At 44.5% G+C, this 14,994-nt stretch overlaps 1 pseudogene; it reads right to left on the bottom strand.

The window, feature by feature from the left end:
• LOC103634134 (9-beta-pimara-7,15-diene oxidase-like) overlaps window positions 1-14,257 on the bottom strand; it is a 32,838-nt pseudogene extending 18,581 nt beyond the window's left edge.
• Window positions 14,258-14,994: the final 737 nt, after the last annotated feature.

Genomic DNA, 14,994 nt, shown 5'->3' on the forward strand with positions numbered 1-14,994 from the left:
GTTGGTCTATGGACTTGGATCCAGGGAGGATGCCTTGTCCATGAGACGGGAACAATGAATTAAGGATTAATGTGTGGATACCTGAGTCAAGCTTTTGAACGTACTAAGCACATGCCGGGAAAAATGGTAACCGGTAAACCTAGTACCTGAGTGAAGCCGGGCGCGGACTTTATCCCTCATGCGACCTGAGACAGGGTCTCCCATGCTAGCTATGGTGGGTACAAGTGCGGTCACTGCACGGCGGCAGCCGGGGTCAGTGGAGCATTGTATGCCAAGGCGGTGAGGCCTGGACGCGAACGGGGAATCGATGGGGACGGTTGACATGTGTGGGGTCGGAGTACCCTGACATGTCGTGTGTTTAGGTTTACCTTGCAAGGTTAAAACTCGATTCGAATCGTCTGCTTCTCGCAGCTAATGAGACTGCTTGATTCCTTGTACTGCATCGAGTAAGAAGTGAAATGTGGGTTACATGAGATAACTTGTTGATTGAGCTAATTGCTTGTTACCATGTATGCTTAGAAGGAGCAACCCTAGCTAAGTTAATGATGGTAGAATTTGAAAAGCTAAAAAAATTGATTGTAGAAACAGCTAGTGCTTTTGGCAAACCAAACCCCTCAGCCAAACAGCTGCATAGTCTAGAGGTAGAGGAGTAGACTCCTCACACCGGTTAAGTCTAGCTGAGTATTAGTATACTCAGCCTTGCTTGTGGCACCATTTTTGCAGGTACCATGCAGGATGTAGTTGATGGTGTGACTTGGCCTACCACCCTGCCACCGGGTTGGACGGTCGAGTGGGATGTTGCTCCGGCAGGAGAGGAGCATGAGGAGTAGTGGGCTAGGCCTTGCCCATTTCCTCGTTACCGACGACATCGATTATCCGCTGCACTTTAATTTGTGAACTTTATTTGCTACTCCAAAAACTCCGATTTATGTAATAACTCCGTACTTAATTTGAGGTTTCCTGTTTTATTGTATTTCTTCTGTGACTCACCTTCGAGTGAGATTGTGGAATTTGATCCTGGTTAAGTGGCTCTATCAGACTAGATCTGAGGGACTGACGGGTTATTCCGATTTAAGTGTGTTACGGCCCCTGAGGCGTGACTTAGGCACTTAAGCTGGAATAATTCGGGTGGTTCTGCCACAGTTCAGTCCGGTGCGCCAGACCAGGGCACACTTCGGCTGACTTTAGCTCTCAATATTTGAATCCTTTCTCGGTCTTTTTATTGGTTTGTTGTGAACCTTTGGCACCTGTAGAACTCATAATATAGAGCAAACTAGTTAGTCCAATTATTTGTGTTGGGCATTTCAACCACCAAAATCAATCCGGGAAAAGGTGTAAGCCTATTTCCCTTTCAATCTCCCCCTTTTTGGTGATTGATGCCAACACAAACCAAAGCAAATATAGAAGTGCATAATTGAACTAGTTTGCAGAATGTAAGTGCAAATGTTACTTAGAATTGAACCAATAAATTCTCATAAGATGAGCATGGATTGATTTCTTTAATTTTATCATTTTGGACCACACTTGCACCACATATTTTGTTTTTGCAAATTCTTTTGTAAAATCTTTTTCAAAGTCCTTTTGCAAATAGTCAAAGGTAAAGGAATAAGATTTTGAGAAGCATTTTCAAGATTTGAAATTTTCTCCCCCTGTTTCAAATGCTTTTCCTTTGACTAAACAAAACTCCCCCTCAATCAAATCCTCCTCTTAGTGTTCAAGAGGGTTTTAGATATTAGTTTTGAAAGGGTTGTACCAATTTGAAATTCTATCAAAAATAAGATACCAAATTGAAAAATCACCATTTGAAAAATCTTTTCTTAACACAACTTTGAATTTTGAAATTGGTGGTGGTGCGATCCTTTTGCTTTGGGCTAATACTTTCTCCCCCTTTGGCATGAATCGCCAAAAACGGATACTTGAGTGAAATATAAGCCCTTGTAACTTTCTCTCCCGATGGTAAATAACATATGAGTGAAGATTATACCAAAGTTGGAGAGATGCGCGGAGCGACGACGAAGGATGAGTGATTTGTTGGAGTGGAGTGGAAGCCTTTTTCTTCGCCGAAGACTCCAATTCCCTTTCAGTCTATGACTTAGCATGGAATACACTTGAAAACACATTAGTCATAGCACATGAAAGATAAATGATCAAAGGTATATCAATGAGCTATGTGTGCAAAACATCAAAAGAAATTTCTAGAATCAAGAATATTTAGCTCATGCCTAAGTTTGGTAAATGTTTGTTCATCTAATGGCTTGGTAAAGATATCAGCTAACTGTTCTTTGGTGTTAATGTATGCAATCTCGATATCCCCCTTTTGTTGGTGATCCCTTAAGAAATGATACCGAATGGCTATGTGTTTAGTGCGGCTATGCTCAACGGGATTATCCGCCATGCGGATTGCACTCTCATTATCATATAGAAGAGAAACTTTGGTTAATTCGTAACCATAGTCCCTAAGGGTTTGCCTCATCCAAAGCAATTGCGCGCAACAATGGCCTACGGCAATATACTCGGCTTCAGCAGTAGAAAGAGCTACAGAATTTTGCTTCTTTGAAGCCCAAGACACCAGAGACCTTCCCAAGAACTGGCAAGTCCCCGATATGCTCTTTCTATTAATTTTACACCCTGCCCAATCAGCATCGGAATAACCAATTAAATCAAATGCGGATCCCCCGGGGTACCAAAGGCCAAACTTAGGAGTATAAACTAGATATCTCAAGATTCATTTTACGGCCCTAAGGTGAACTTCCTTAGGATCGACTTGGAATCTTGCACACATGCATACGGAAAGCATAATGTCTGGTCGAGATGCACATAAGTAAAGTAAGGAACCTATCATCGACCGGTATACCTTTTGATCTACGGATTTACCTCTCGTGTCGAGGTCAAGATGCCCATTGGTTCCCATGGGTGTCTTGATGGGCTTGGCATCCTTCATCCCAAACTTGTTTAGAATGTCTTCAATGTACTTTGTTTGGCTAATGAAGGTGCCCTCTTGGAGTTGCTTCACTTGAAATCCTAAGAAGTACTTCAACTCCCCCATCATAGACATCTCGAATTTTTGTGTCATGATCCTACTAAACTCTTCACAAGTAGATTCGTTAGTAGACCCAAATATGATATCATCAACGTAAATTTGGCATACAAACAAATCATTTTCAAGTGTTTTAGTAAAGAGTGTAGGATCAGCTTTTCCGACTTTGAAACCATTAGTGATAAGAAAATCTCTTAGGCATTCATACCATGCTCTTGGGGCTTGCTTGAGCCCATAAAGCACCTTAGAGAGTTTATATACATAGTTAGGGTACTCACTATCTTCAAAGCCGGGAGGTTGCTCAACATAGACCTCCTCCTTGATTGGTCCATTGAGGAAGGCACTTTTCACGTCTATTTGATAAAGCTTAAAGCCATGGTAAGTAGCATAGGCAAGTAATATACGAATTGATTCAAGCCTAGCTACGGGTGCATAGGTTTCACCGAAATCCAAACCTTCGATTTGTGAATATCCCTTGGCCACAAGTCGGGCTTTGTTCCTTGTCACCACACCATGCTCATCTTGCTTGTTGCGGAAGACCCACTTGGTTCCTACAACATTTTGATTAGGACGTGGAACTAAATGTCATACCTCATTTCTTGTGAAATTGTTGAGCTCCTCTTGCATTGCCACCACCCAATCCAAATCTTGAAGTGCTTCCTCTACCCTGTGTGGCTCAATAGAGGAAACAAAAGAGTAATGTTCACAAAAATGAGCAACACGAGATCTAGTAGTTACCCCCTTTTGAATATCGTCGAGGATGGTGTTCACGGGGTGATCTCGTTGGATTGCTTGGTGGACTCTTGGGTGTGGTGGCCTTGGAACTTGTTCATCTTCCTTATCTTGATCATGGGCATCTCCCCCTTGATCAATGCCCTTCTCTTGAGATGGCTCATTCTCTTGATCTTCTCCTTCATCATCTTGAGCCTCATCCTCATCTTGGGTTGGTAGAGATGCTTGTATGGAGGAAGATGATTGATCTTGTGCTTGTGGAGGCTCTACGGATTCCTTAGGACACACATCCCCAATGGACATGTTCCTTAGCGCGACGCACAGAGCTTCTTCATCATCTAGCTCATCAAGATCAACTTGCTCTACTTGAGAGCCATTAGTCTCATCAAACACAATGTCACAAGAAACTTCAACTAATCCAGAGGACTTGTTAAAGACTCTATATGCCCTTGTGTTTGAATCATATCCTAGTAAAAAGCCTTCTACAGCCTTATGAGCAAATTTGGATTTTCTACCTCTTTTAACAAGAATAAAGCATTTGCTACCAAAGACTCTAAAATATGAAACATTGGGCTTTTTACCGGTTAGGAGTTCATATGATGTCTTCTTGAGGATTCGGTGTAGATATAACCGGTTGATGGCGTAGCAAGCGGTGTTGACCGCCTCCGCCCAAAACCGATCCGAAGTCTTGTACTCATCAAGCATGGTCCTTGCCATGTCTAATAGAGTTTGATTCTTCCTCTCCACTACACCATTTTGTTGTGGCGTGTAGGGAGAAGAGAACTCATGCTTGATGCCCTCCTCCTCAAGGAAGCCTTCGATTTGTGAGTTCTTGAACTCCGTCCCATTATCGCTTCTAATCTTCTTGATCCTTAAGCCGAACTCATTTTGAGCCCGTCTCGAGAATCCCTTTAAGGTTTCTTAGGTATGAGATTTTTCCTGCAAAAAGAACACCCAAGTGAAGCGAGAATAATCATCCACAATAACTAGACAGTACTTACTCCCGCCAATGCTTATGTAAGCTATCGGGCCAAATAGATCCATGTGTAGGAGCTCGAGTGGCCTGTCAGTCGTCATGATGTTCTTGTGTGGATGATGAACACCAACTTGCTTCCCTGCCTGACATGCGCTACAAACCCTGTCTTTCTCAAAATGAACATTTGTTAGTCCCAAAATGTGTTCTCCCTTTAGAAGCTTGTGAAGATTCTTCATTCCAACATGTGCTAGTCGGCGATGCCAGAGCCAACCCATGTTAGTCTTAGCAATTAAGCAAGTGTCGAGATCAGCTTTATCAAAATCTACTAAGTATAGCTGACCCTCTAACACTCCCTTAAATGCTACTGAATCATCAGTTCTTCTAAAGACAGTAACACCTATATCTGTAAAAAGACAGTTGTAACCCATTTTACATAATTGTGAAACTGAAAGCAAGTTATAATCTAAAGAATCTACAATAAAAACATTGGAAATAGAATGGTCAGGAGATATAGCAATTTTACCCAATCCTATGACCAAACCTTGATTTCCATCCCCGAATGTGATCGCTCTTTGAGGATCTTGGTTTTTCTCATAGGAGGAGAACATCTTCTTCTCCCCTGTCATGTGGTTTGTGCACCCGCTATCGATGATCCAACTTGAGCCACCGGATGCATAAACCTTCAAAACAAATTTAGTTCTTGATTTTAGGTACCCAAACGGTTTTGGGTCCTTTGACATTAGATACAAGAACTTTGGGTACCCAAACACAAGTCTTTGATCCCTTGTGTTTGCCCCCAACATATTTGGCAACTACTTTGCCGGATTTGTTAGTCAAAACATAAGATGCATCAAAAGTCTTAAATGAAATGCTAGGTTCATTTGATGCACTAGGAGTTTTCTTCTTAGGCAATTTAGCATGGGTTGATTGACTAGAACTAGATGCCTCACTCTTATACATAAAAGCATGATTAGAACCAGAGTGAGACTTCCTAGAGTGAATTCTCCTAATCTTGTGCTCGAGATAACCGGCAGGGAACAAAATGTAACCCTCGTTATCCTGAGGCATGGGAGCCTTGCCCTTAACAAAGTTAGACAATCTTTTAGGAGGGGCATTAAGTTTGACATTGTCTCCCTTTTGGAAGCCAATGCCATCCTTGATGCCAGGGCGTCTCCCACTATAAAGCATATTACGAGCAAATTTAAAATTTTCATTTTCTAGCTCGTGCTCGGCAATTTTAGCATCTAATTTTGCTATATGATCATTTTGTTGTTTAATCATAGTCATATGATCATGAATAGCATCAACATTAATATCTATACATCTAGTGCAAATAAAAACATGCTCAATGGTAGATGTAGAAGGTTCGCAAGATTTTAGTTCAACAATCTTAGCATGCAAAATGTCATTTTCACTTCTAAGATTGGAAATAGTAATATTGCAAACATCTAAGTTTTTAGCCTTAGCAATTAATTTCTCATTCTCATTTCTAAGGCTAGCAAGAGAGACATTCAATTCTTCAATCTTGGCAGGTAAACTAACATTATCATCTCTAAGATTGGAAATTGAATCATCACAAACATTTGAATCAACCTTAGCAATTAATCTAGCATTCTCATTTCTAAGGTTGGTAATAATATCATGGCACGTGTTTAGCTCACTAGATAAATTTTCACATTTTTCTACCTCTAGAGCATAAGCATTCTTAACCTTAACATGCTTCTTATTTTCCTTAATTAGGAAGTCCTCTTGAGTGTCTAAGAGTTCATCATTCTCATGAATAACACTAATTAATTCATTCAACTTTTCTATTTGTTGCATGTTTAGGTTGGCAAAAAGGGTGCGCAAATTATCCTCCTCATCACTAGAATTATCTTCATCACTAGAGGATGCATATTTAGTGGAGGATCTAGATTTTACCTTCTTCCTTTTGCCGTCCTTTGCCATGAGGCACTTGGGGCCGACGTTGGGGAAGATAAGTCCCTTGGTGACGGCGATGTTGGCGGCGTCCTCGTCGGAGGAGGAGTCGGTGGAGCTCTCGTCGGAGTTCCACTCGCGGCACACATGGGCATCGCCGCCCTTCTTCTTGTAGTATCTCTTCTTTTCTCTCCTCTTTCCCTTCTTGTCATCGCCCCTGTCACTATCACTTGAGAATGGACACTTTGCAATAAAATGACCGGGCTTACCACACTTGTAGCACACTTTCTTGGAGCGGGACTTGTAGTCCTTTCCCCTCCTTTGCTTGAGGATTTGGCGGAAGCTCTTGATGATGAGCGCCATCTCCTCATTGTTGAGCTTGGAGGCGTCGATTGGAAGTCTACTTGATGTAGACTCTTGCTTCTTCTCCTCCGTCGCTTTGAATGCGACCGGTTGTGCCTCGGGCGTGGAAGAGTCGCCTTGCTCGATGATTTTCTTTGAGCCTTTGATCATTAACTCAAAGCTCACGAATTTACCTATAACTTCCTCGGGAGACATAAGCTTATATCTAGGATCACCACGAATTAATTGTACTTGAGTAGGATTAAGAAATACTAGTGATCTTAGAATAACCTTGACCATTTCATGCTCATCCCATTTGGAGCTCCCGAGGTTGCGCACTTGGTTGACCAAGGTCTTTAGTCGGTTGTACATGACTTGAGGGTCCTCGCCTTGGTTGAGCCTGAACCGACCGAGCTCCCCCTCGATCGTCTCCCGCTTGGTGATTTTGGTCACCTCTCTCCTTCGTGTGCGGTCTTGAGTACGTCCCAAATCTCCTTGGCGCTCTTCAACCCTTGCATCTTATTATACTCCTCTCGACTTAGAGAGGTGAGGAGTATAGTGGTGGCTTGTGAGTTGAAGTGCTCGATTTGGGCCACTTCGTCTTCATCATAATCTTCATCCCCTACGGATGGAACCTGTACACCAAACTCAACAACATCCCATATACTTTTGTGGAGTGAGGTTAGGTGATATCTCATCATATCACTCCACCTAGAATAATCTTCACCGTCAAACGTCGGTGGTTTGCCTAATGGGACGGAAAGTAATGGAGTATGTTTTGAAATGCGAGGGTAGCGTAGGGGGATCTTACTATACTTCTTGTGCTCTTGGCGCTTAGAAGTGACGGACGCGGCGTCAGATCCGGATGTAGAGGGCGATGAAGAGTCGGTCTCGTAGTAGACCACTTTCTTCATTTTCTTCTTCTTCTCGCCACTCTTGTGCGATCAAATGCGTGAAGTGGATCCATCCTTCTTGTTGTTGGCGGACTCCTCTGATGGAGCCTTCCCGTGGCTTGTAGCAATCTTCTCACCACCGATCACCATCTTCTTGGCGTGATCTCCCGACATCACTTCGAGTGGTTAAGCTCTAATGAAGCACCGGGCTCTGATACCAATTGAAAGTCGCCTAGAGGGGGGTGAATAGGGCGAATCTGAAATTTATAATCTTAAGCACAACTACAAACCGGGTTAGCGTTAGTTATATGAACGAGTCCGAGAGAGAGGGTGAAAAACAAATCGTGAGCAAATAAAGATCGAGACACGATGATTTGTTTTACCGAGGTTCGGTTCTTGCAAACCTACTCCCCGTTGAGGTGGTCACAAAGATCGGGTCTCTTTCAACCCTTTCCCTCTCTCAAACGGTCACTTAGACCGAGTGAGCTTCTCTTCTCAATCAAACGGGACACAAAGTCCCCGCAAGGACCACCACACAATTGGTGTCTCTTGCCTCGGTTACAATTGAGTTGATCACAAGAAAGAATGAGAAAAAGAAGCAATCCAAGCGCAAGAGCTCAAATGAACACAAGTCAATCTCTCACTAGTCACTAATTGATTGGGAATGATCTTTGGACTTGGGAGAGGATTTGATCTCTTTTTGGTGTGTATTGTATTGAATGCTATAGCTCTTGTAAGGTGTGGGAAGTCAGAAAACTTGGATGCCATGAATGGTGGGTGGTTGGGGGTATTTATAGCCCCAACCACCAAACTAGCCGTTTGGTGAAGGCTGTTGTCGCATGGCGCACCAGACAGTCCGATGCGCCACCGGACACTGTCCGGTGCGCCTGCCACGTCACCAAACCGTTAGATTCCGACCGTTGGAGCTTCTGTCTTCTGGGCCACCGGACAGTCCGGTGGTGCACCGAACATGCACTGTTCACTGTCCGGTGCGCCATCTGGCTCTGCTCTGACTCTGGCGCGCACTGTAGCGCATTTAATGCCTTCTGCAGACGACCGTTGGCGCGAAGTAGCCGTTGCTCCACTGGCACACTGGACAGTCCGGTGCGCCACCGGACACTGTCCGTTGCTACACCGGACAGTCTGGTGAATTATAGCGGAGCGGCCTCCAGAATTCCCGAAGGTGAGCAGTTCGGAGTTGGAGTCCCTGGCACACCGGACAGTCCGGTGCGCCAGACCAGGGCACACTTCGGTTGACTTTAGCTCTCAATATTTGAATCATTTCTCGGTCTTTTTATTGGTTTGTTGTGAACCTTTGGCACCTGTAGAACTCATAATCTAGAGCAAACTAGTTAGTCCAATTATTTGTGTTGGGCATTTCAACCACCAAAATCAATTTGGGAAAAGGTGTAAGCCTATTTCCCTTTCAGCATCTCCTCTTTTAACGCATTCCATGTTTGTGGTGCAGCACGTGTGTTAACAAGTTCATTCCACCAAATGATAGCAAAATCTCTAAATTCACTAGTGGCTTGTCTAACCCTATGCTGCTAAGGAACAAGATGAGAATTAAATTTTTGTTCTACCATCATCTCCCAGTCTAAGTAAGCTTCAGCATCATAAGAACCCATGAACGGTGGAATAGAGAACTTAATCTTAGCAAATGGATCATGGTCTGGTTCAGGATTATGATGACGACGTCTACCATTACCTCCCATACCTTGTCGATTATGTGTGAGGCGTTGTCGCAGCGGTGCATAAACATCGTCGTCATCGTCGTCGTCGTCCACAGGAGAGTGAGCTGGGGCTGGAGTTGGCGGTGGGGGACGAGCCTCCAGTACGTCCATGCGTGTAACAAGTTCAGCAACTCGTCGATCAAGTTGCTCATAGGATGTCGCCGCAGAGTCCTGGTATTTTTTAAAAGCTTCAGTCATCGCGCACATCATCTCCTTCAATTCCAGCTGAGAGACACACTCATCGTCGTTAAGCTTAAGCCACTTGTCCTTGTCCATTTGATTCTTTGGTCCTGTCATTGTTAGCACAAAACAGAGACAAAAAGGCAACAAACAATGTGAACCCTACAACTATCTCTCATGGTGGTGGTGGTGGAATACAAATTATGAAGCGTCTTACCCCGCTCTTACAACGTTCTTACCAGCACTGCAGGTGGCAAACGATGACCGGTGTGACTGTCCAACGAGCGTGGGTGTGATTGCAAAGGAGTACCTGTTCTGCTCGAGAGAAAGCTGGAGTTCTGGGAAGGCTGACTAAATATATATATGTGGCACACAAGTCAGTAACAGATAGCAATGCTGAATAAGTGTTCCAAGTACTCGTCCTAGTTGCTGGCCTAGAAAATTTAATAGAACAGTTGGACCAAGGCACAAGAAAGGAGGTACAAGTATACGGGTGCAGCAAGAAAACAGGCTTGGGGCAAAATAATCACAGAGCTACACAGAACACTAGCGTTTCTGGTTATGTGCTACCCTTCTTTTTTTGCGATTTTTTTTTTCAAATATTTTTTTATATTTTTCTATTTTGCAGTAGCACATAATAAGATAACACACCAAGTTTCAGATTTTTTTGTGCAATGACGTGTCCTCTGGATTTTTTTGCAAGTTTGCCCTAAAATCGGAATAAATGTTTGGAAAATGAGAAGTCCTATTTCCAAGCCGAATTTGGGAATTTTAAAAACAGCGAATCCGGCCAAGCCGGAAAGAATTGAATGCAAAATTTAATTTTGTACGATTTGAAAAAAATGGGCCCGATTCGAGTTCCGAGGCGAAAGTTATGACCGTTTTAAGTTTGGACTCCGAATCAGGGTTTCTAGCGAGGTGTTGGAAGGGTGGGGGGTTCGATTTTTTTTTGGATAGGATCGGTTTTAGAGATAGGATCTATTTTGTAGATAGGGTCGGTTGTAGAGATATGATCTATTTTGTGGATAGAGTCGGTTTTAGAGATAAGATTTGTTTTATGGATATGGTCGGTTTAGATATAGAATCTGTTTTGTGGATAGGGTCGGTTTTAGAGATAGGATCTGTCTTGTGGATAGGGTCGGTTTTAGAGATAGGATCTGTTTTGTAGATATGGTCGGTTTTGTAGGATGGAAGCGGATAGACAGAATCAAACTGAACTAAAACAAATCTAAACCAGCAACCAAACTCAACCTAGAACACGAACTCAGAACTGCGGACTCTAAAACTGAATTATGCAAAGGTTAAGACGATGGTTTTACGTCGGTATAAACTGATCGTAATTATATTTTTTTGGCTTTTTGTGGACTATGGGACGAAACAAAACTAATCTAAAGGTAGGATTATATCTCACGGGCAACTTGGAAATCTGATACCAATTGATAGTAGACGCGACCCGATCTTCCATGAGATACGATAACTTGATTGAGTGGAGATCTCGACGTCGATGATCCAAGGCTCTGAGCGAACGGTTCCTCGCAATCACTACACCACGGCTCCGTTGGTTATCACCCGTGACACACGAGTGACCTCTCCATGAAGGCTTATATCTGCAAGCGCAATCAAGAACACAAGCATGAACAGGAAAGAAACGCAACCAAAATTGTATTGATTACGAGATGGGGTCTCACAAACCGATGACAGCGACACTGTTCGATGATAGAATTAATCTAAGCAAAACCCAAAACCTAATGTGGCGGCGGCTGCTGAATAAATAGAGTATTAGGGCGTGCGTGACCCCTGGACTCACCCCTAATGGGCTTCGACGCGGTACACGGCCCAACGGCCTAACAGACGGTGTCGTAGCACCAAAACAGAATCTGAACACTGAATTGTTTCGATGATTCCTGTTGACTCCGGATGAATTTTAAGGTGGAACCAGTTGGGTTGGTTAGATAATCTCCTTATCTTTCCCACCATATCAAGTCCGTCGCAATCGGAGTCCAGATGCATCCTGGGCGTCCATTTTAGTGTAGACTGGTCCTAGAACCCGAGATGGAGTCGCAGCCGAGTCGGACTTGATCTCTTTCCTGTTGTGGCCGCCCTTGCTGCTCCTCCTCAACACCTTGGCCTTTTCCAAGTCCTTGCTGGTCCTCTCCAATGTACCTAATCATCAAAACATCCATGACCCAAAGCGTAAGCTCTAAAACACAATTGACTAGGGTAGAACGTACATAGAGATTTAGCTGTCGTGCACGAGATCGTGTTATCGGTCCATTCATTGTATGTATAGAAGTGATGTCCTCATCAGTGGCCACCATAGCCGATGATCTCCGTGGCGAGCAGGTACGTAGGAAGGCCGGATCCGGCGTTGTCGTAGGCGGCGCGTATGGCTATTGGCCGCTATGCGCGAGCGAGGATCCTACATGGTTGTTGGGCGCAGGCGGCTGCGCGCATGGCGGGGGCGGTGGCGGGAGCGAGGCATGCGGGGCGTGAGGATGGATGACAGATGAGGCATGCAGGGGCGGATCCGGCGCTAGGCGTGAGCGAGAATGGCATTGCAATTGGACTGTGGGGATGGAGGCGGGGGCATGGTTGTGCCAAGTCTACACTATCGTCATAAGGATTAGTAGAGAGTAGAGATATACACACACATATATATATATAGATCGGAAATATACACAGAAATATACATATCAGAAGTATACACTGATTCACACCTGCACATACACACAATTGAGATAAAGAGTAGATCCTAAATAAAGGATTAGAGCAGTTCGTACAATGGTTGCCTCATTAAAAACCTTTCTAGGTAAAAACTCACTCCCCGTGAAAAAACCCTACAAAGGAAAAAAGAGTACATCCCAGCCCAACTCTAATTTAATAGTTCATGTCAAGGTTGTTCAATTACAACTCACAACTTACATCACCAGATGTCCAAATCAACAGAATAGAGTAGGAACTAGGAAGATAAAAGTCTTAAGGGTCATCAAGATAAAGTCCTCCAAATGCATCTTCAAGTTCTTGGTCCTGTGTACAGTGCTGCCCTCTATCTTCACCAAGTTCCTAGTCTTTCATGCAAAGAAGCATCTCTACCATTTTTGGTGCTAGGCGCCTTCGTCGTTCCTCGATTATCTAGCCGCAGAGACTAAATGCAGATTCTGAGGAGATAGTTGAAACAGGAACATAAATAACATCCCTAGCTAAGATGGAGAGAACATGATAGGACAACTTATGTTCATGCCACCAATTTAGGATATTGAAGTTCTCATCAAACTTCTGCAAAGTGTCACTGGCCATGTAGGAGGACAACTCTGTGTCAAGTGAACTAAGGCCAGCACTAGAGTGTGCTTGTTGAAGCAAAGCAGATGCTGATGTTCCACTACCAAAGTTATGTGTGCTAGAACCAGGATATGAGAACTCATAGGTACAATCAGATCCATAAATTAATCCCCAGTTTTGTTTTCTTTTACCTGTGACAGATGGAGGAGGAGGCACTTATTTCCTAACTGCACCAAACTTCAGATCACATTTGTTAAACATTGTACACAATTCACTTTTCACACAAGTATAGTAAAGTGAGTAGTCAGTATCATATAGCCCAGATAATAATCTTAAGATATTGCTGAAACCCCTTAGTTTGGCTCTAGGATCTAATATAAAAGCAAATACATAGAGCATAGGAATATTCTTCCAATACTTAAGAAACTTAGACTTCATTGGAGAAACTTAGACTTCATTGGACTACTACACAGATCACACACCAAGCAGATCGATTACCTCTGCACCGGACACGAAGAACTCGCCGCCGTTAGCAGTAGATCCGAAGCATCGGTTCCAAAAGCACTAGTTCCTCACGGATCAAGACAACTCACGTGGAAGACTTGCAAAGGAAAAGGATGAAGGGAATAAGATGATTAGGAGTAAAAAAGACCAGGTCCGAACATCCAGAATAAGTTAGGGTTTCCATTAAACACCAGTTCATCATTGTGCCGAGCATATCAGGTTACTTACCTCTGTGCCGAACGCAGAGATGAGGCCGCCGTTAGAAGTAGATCTGGAGCCCCGGTTCCGTCGCCGACTCGTTGTGGAGATCGAGCCGACGCACACTGGTTTCTCACAGTTCAAGGCAACACACGACATACACTTGCATGGGAATAAGCAAATTATACCAGATCCAGACAACTGGAATAAGTTAGGGTTATAGCTTAATGTCATTACCTTACCTTCACCGATGAGCAGCAGATCCAGAGCACCGGTTCACGTCGCTGGCGCCTTTGAGGTCAGGGTAGAGACTAGAGAGGGGGAGGAGTGGAGGACAGGAGGAGCATGAGCACGAGCACCGAGATCCAGCGTCGTAGTGTTCGAGTTGGGGTACCGTGTGGTGTACCGAGACCGAGAGGGAGGAGGAGGACAAGTCCACGGAGGCGCTGGATCGCCGATCAGCCATCGACAGAGGTTGGAGACTCGGCAGAGTGCGACGAGTGGGGACTGGGAAGGGGGCTAATGGCCAATGGGCCAATGGCTATGGTGAGCCAGCTTGCCGCCAAATTGTAGCGGGCCGGTTTCTAAGTCTATCATCCACCGGGTCGTTGGGCCAGCCCAACGGGCTCAGATGTCTGTCAATCCCAGCAGCTCTCCAAGCCGGGCTGAGCCTGGGCCCGCGTTAATCTGTGTCGTGCTGTGCCGTGCAGTGCCAGGCTCGTGTCGTACTAAAAAAACGTGTTTCGTGCCGCGCTAACGGGCCACCTGTTTTCTAAACATCTATGGTTGTTGTGGAGGGTTAGGCCACGATGTAGTCTATCGGGCGGGAGGGGGGCCCTGCACTTTGCAGCATGCGACGGCAGGAATGCAGATGTGGCGGCCTGGCGGGAGGCGATGAGGAATTGAGGATTGTTCCTGCTCAACGACGCCCATGGGAAGTTAGGTGAGCACAAGCTCGCGGGCGCATTTGCACGCACTCATGCTAGATTCCTGTTTCCTTTAGGGTACATTGCCTAGTTGTTCTTGCTGTTCATTTATGAGAGATTTTCTCTTTTATTTTCAGATTGAAAAAAAAAATGAAAAATGCCAGCCGAGCTGGGCCGCTGGCAGGCCGCTGCCGAGCAGCCCAGCCGGCTGGGCTATCCCCATCGCGTATGCGCGTTGAGCGAGCGGCTGAGAGGCTAAGGGATCGGATGCTTATGC

The sequence above is a fragment of the Zea mays genome, chromosome 7 (genome assembly GCF_902167145.1).
Source record: "Zea mays cultivar B73 chromosome 7, Zm-B73-REFERENCE-NAM-5.0, whole genome shotgun sequence".
NCBI lineage: Eukaryota > Viridiplantae > Streptophyta > Magnoliopsida > Poales > Poaceae > Zea > Zea mays.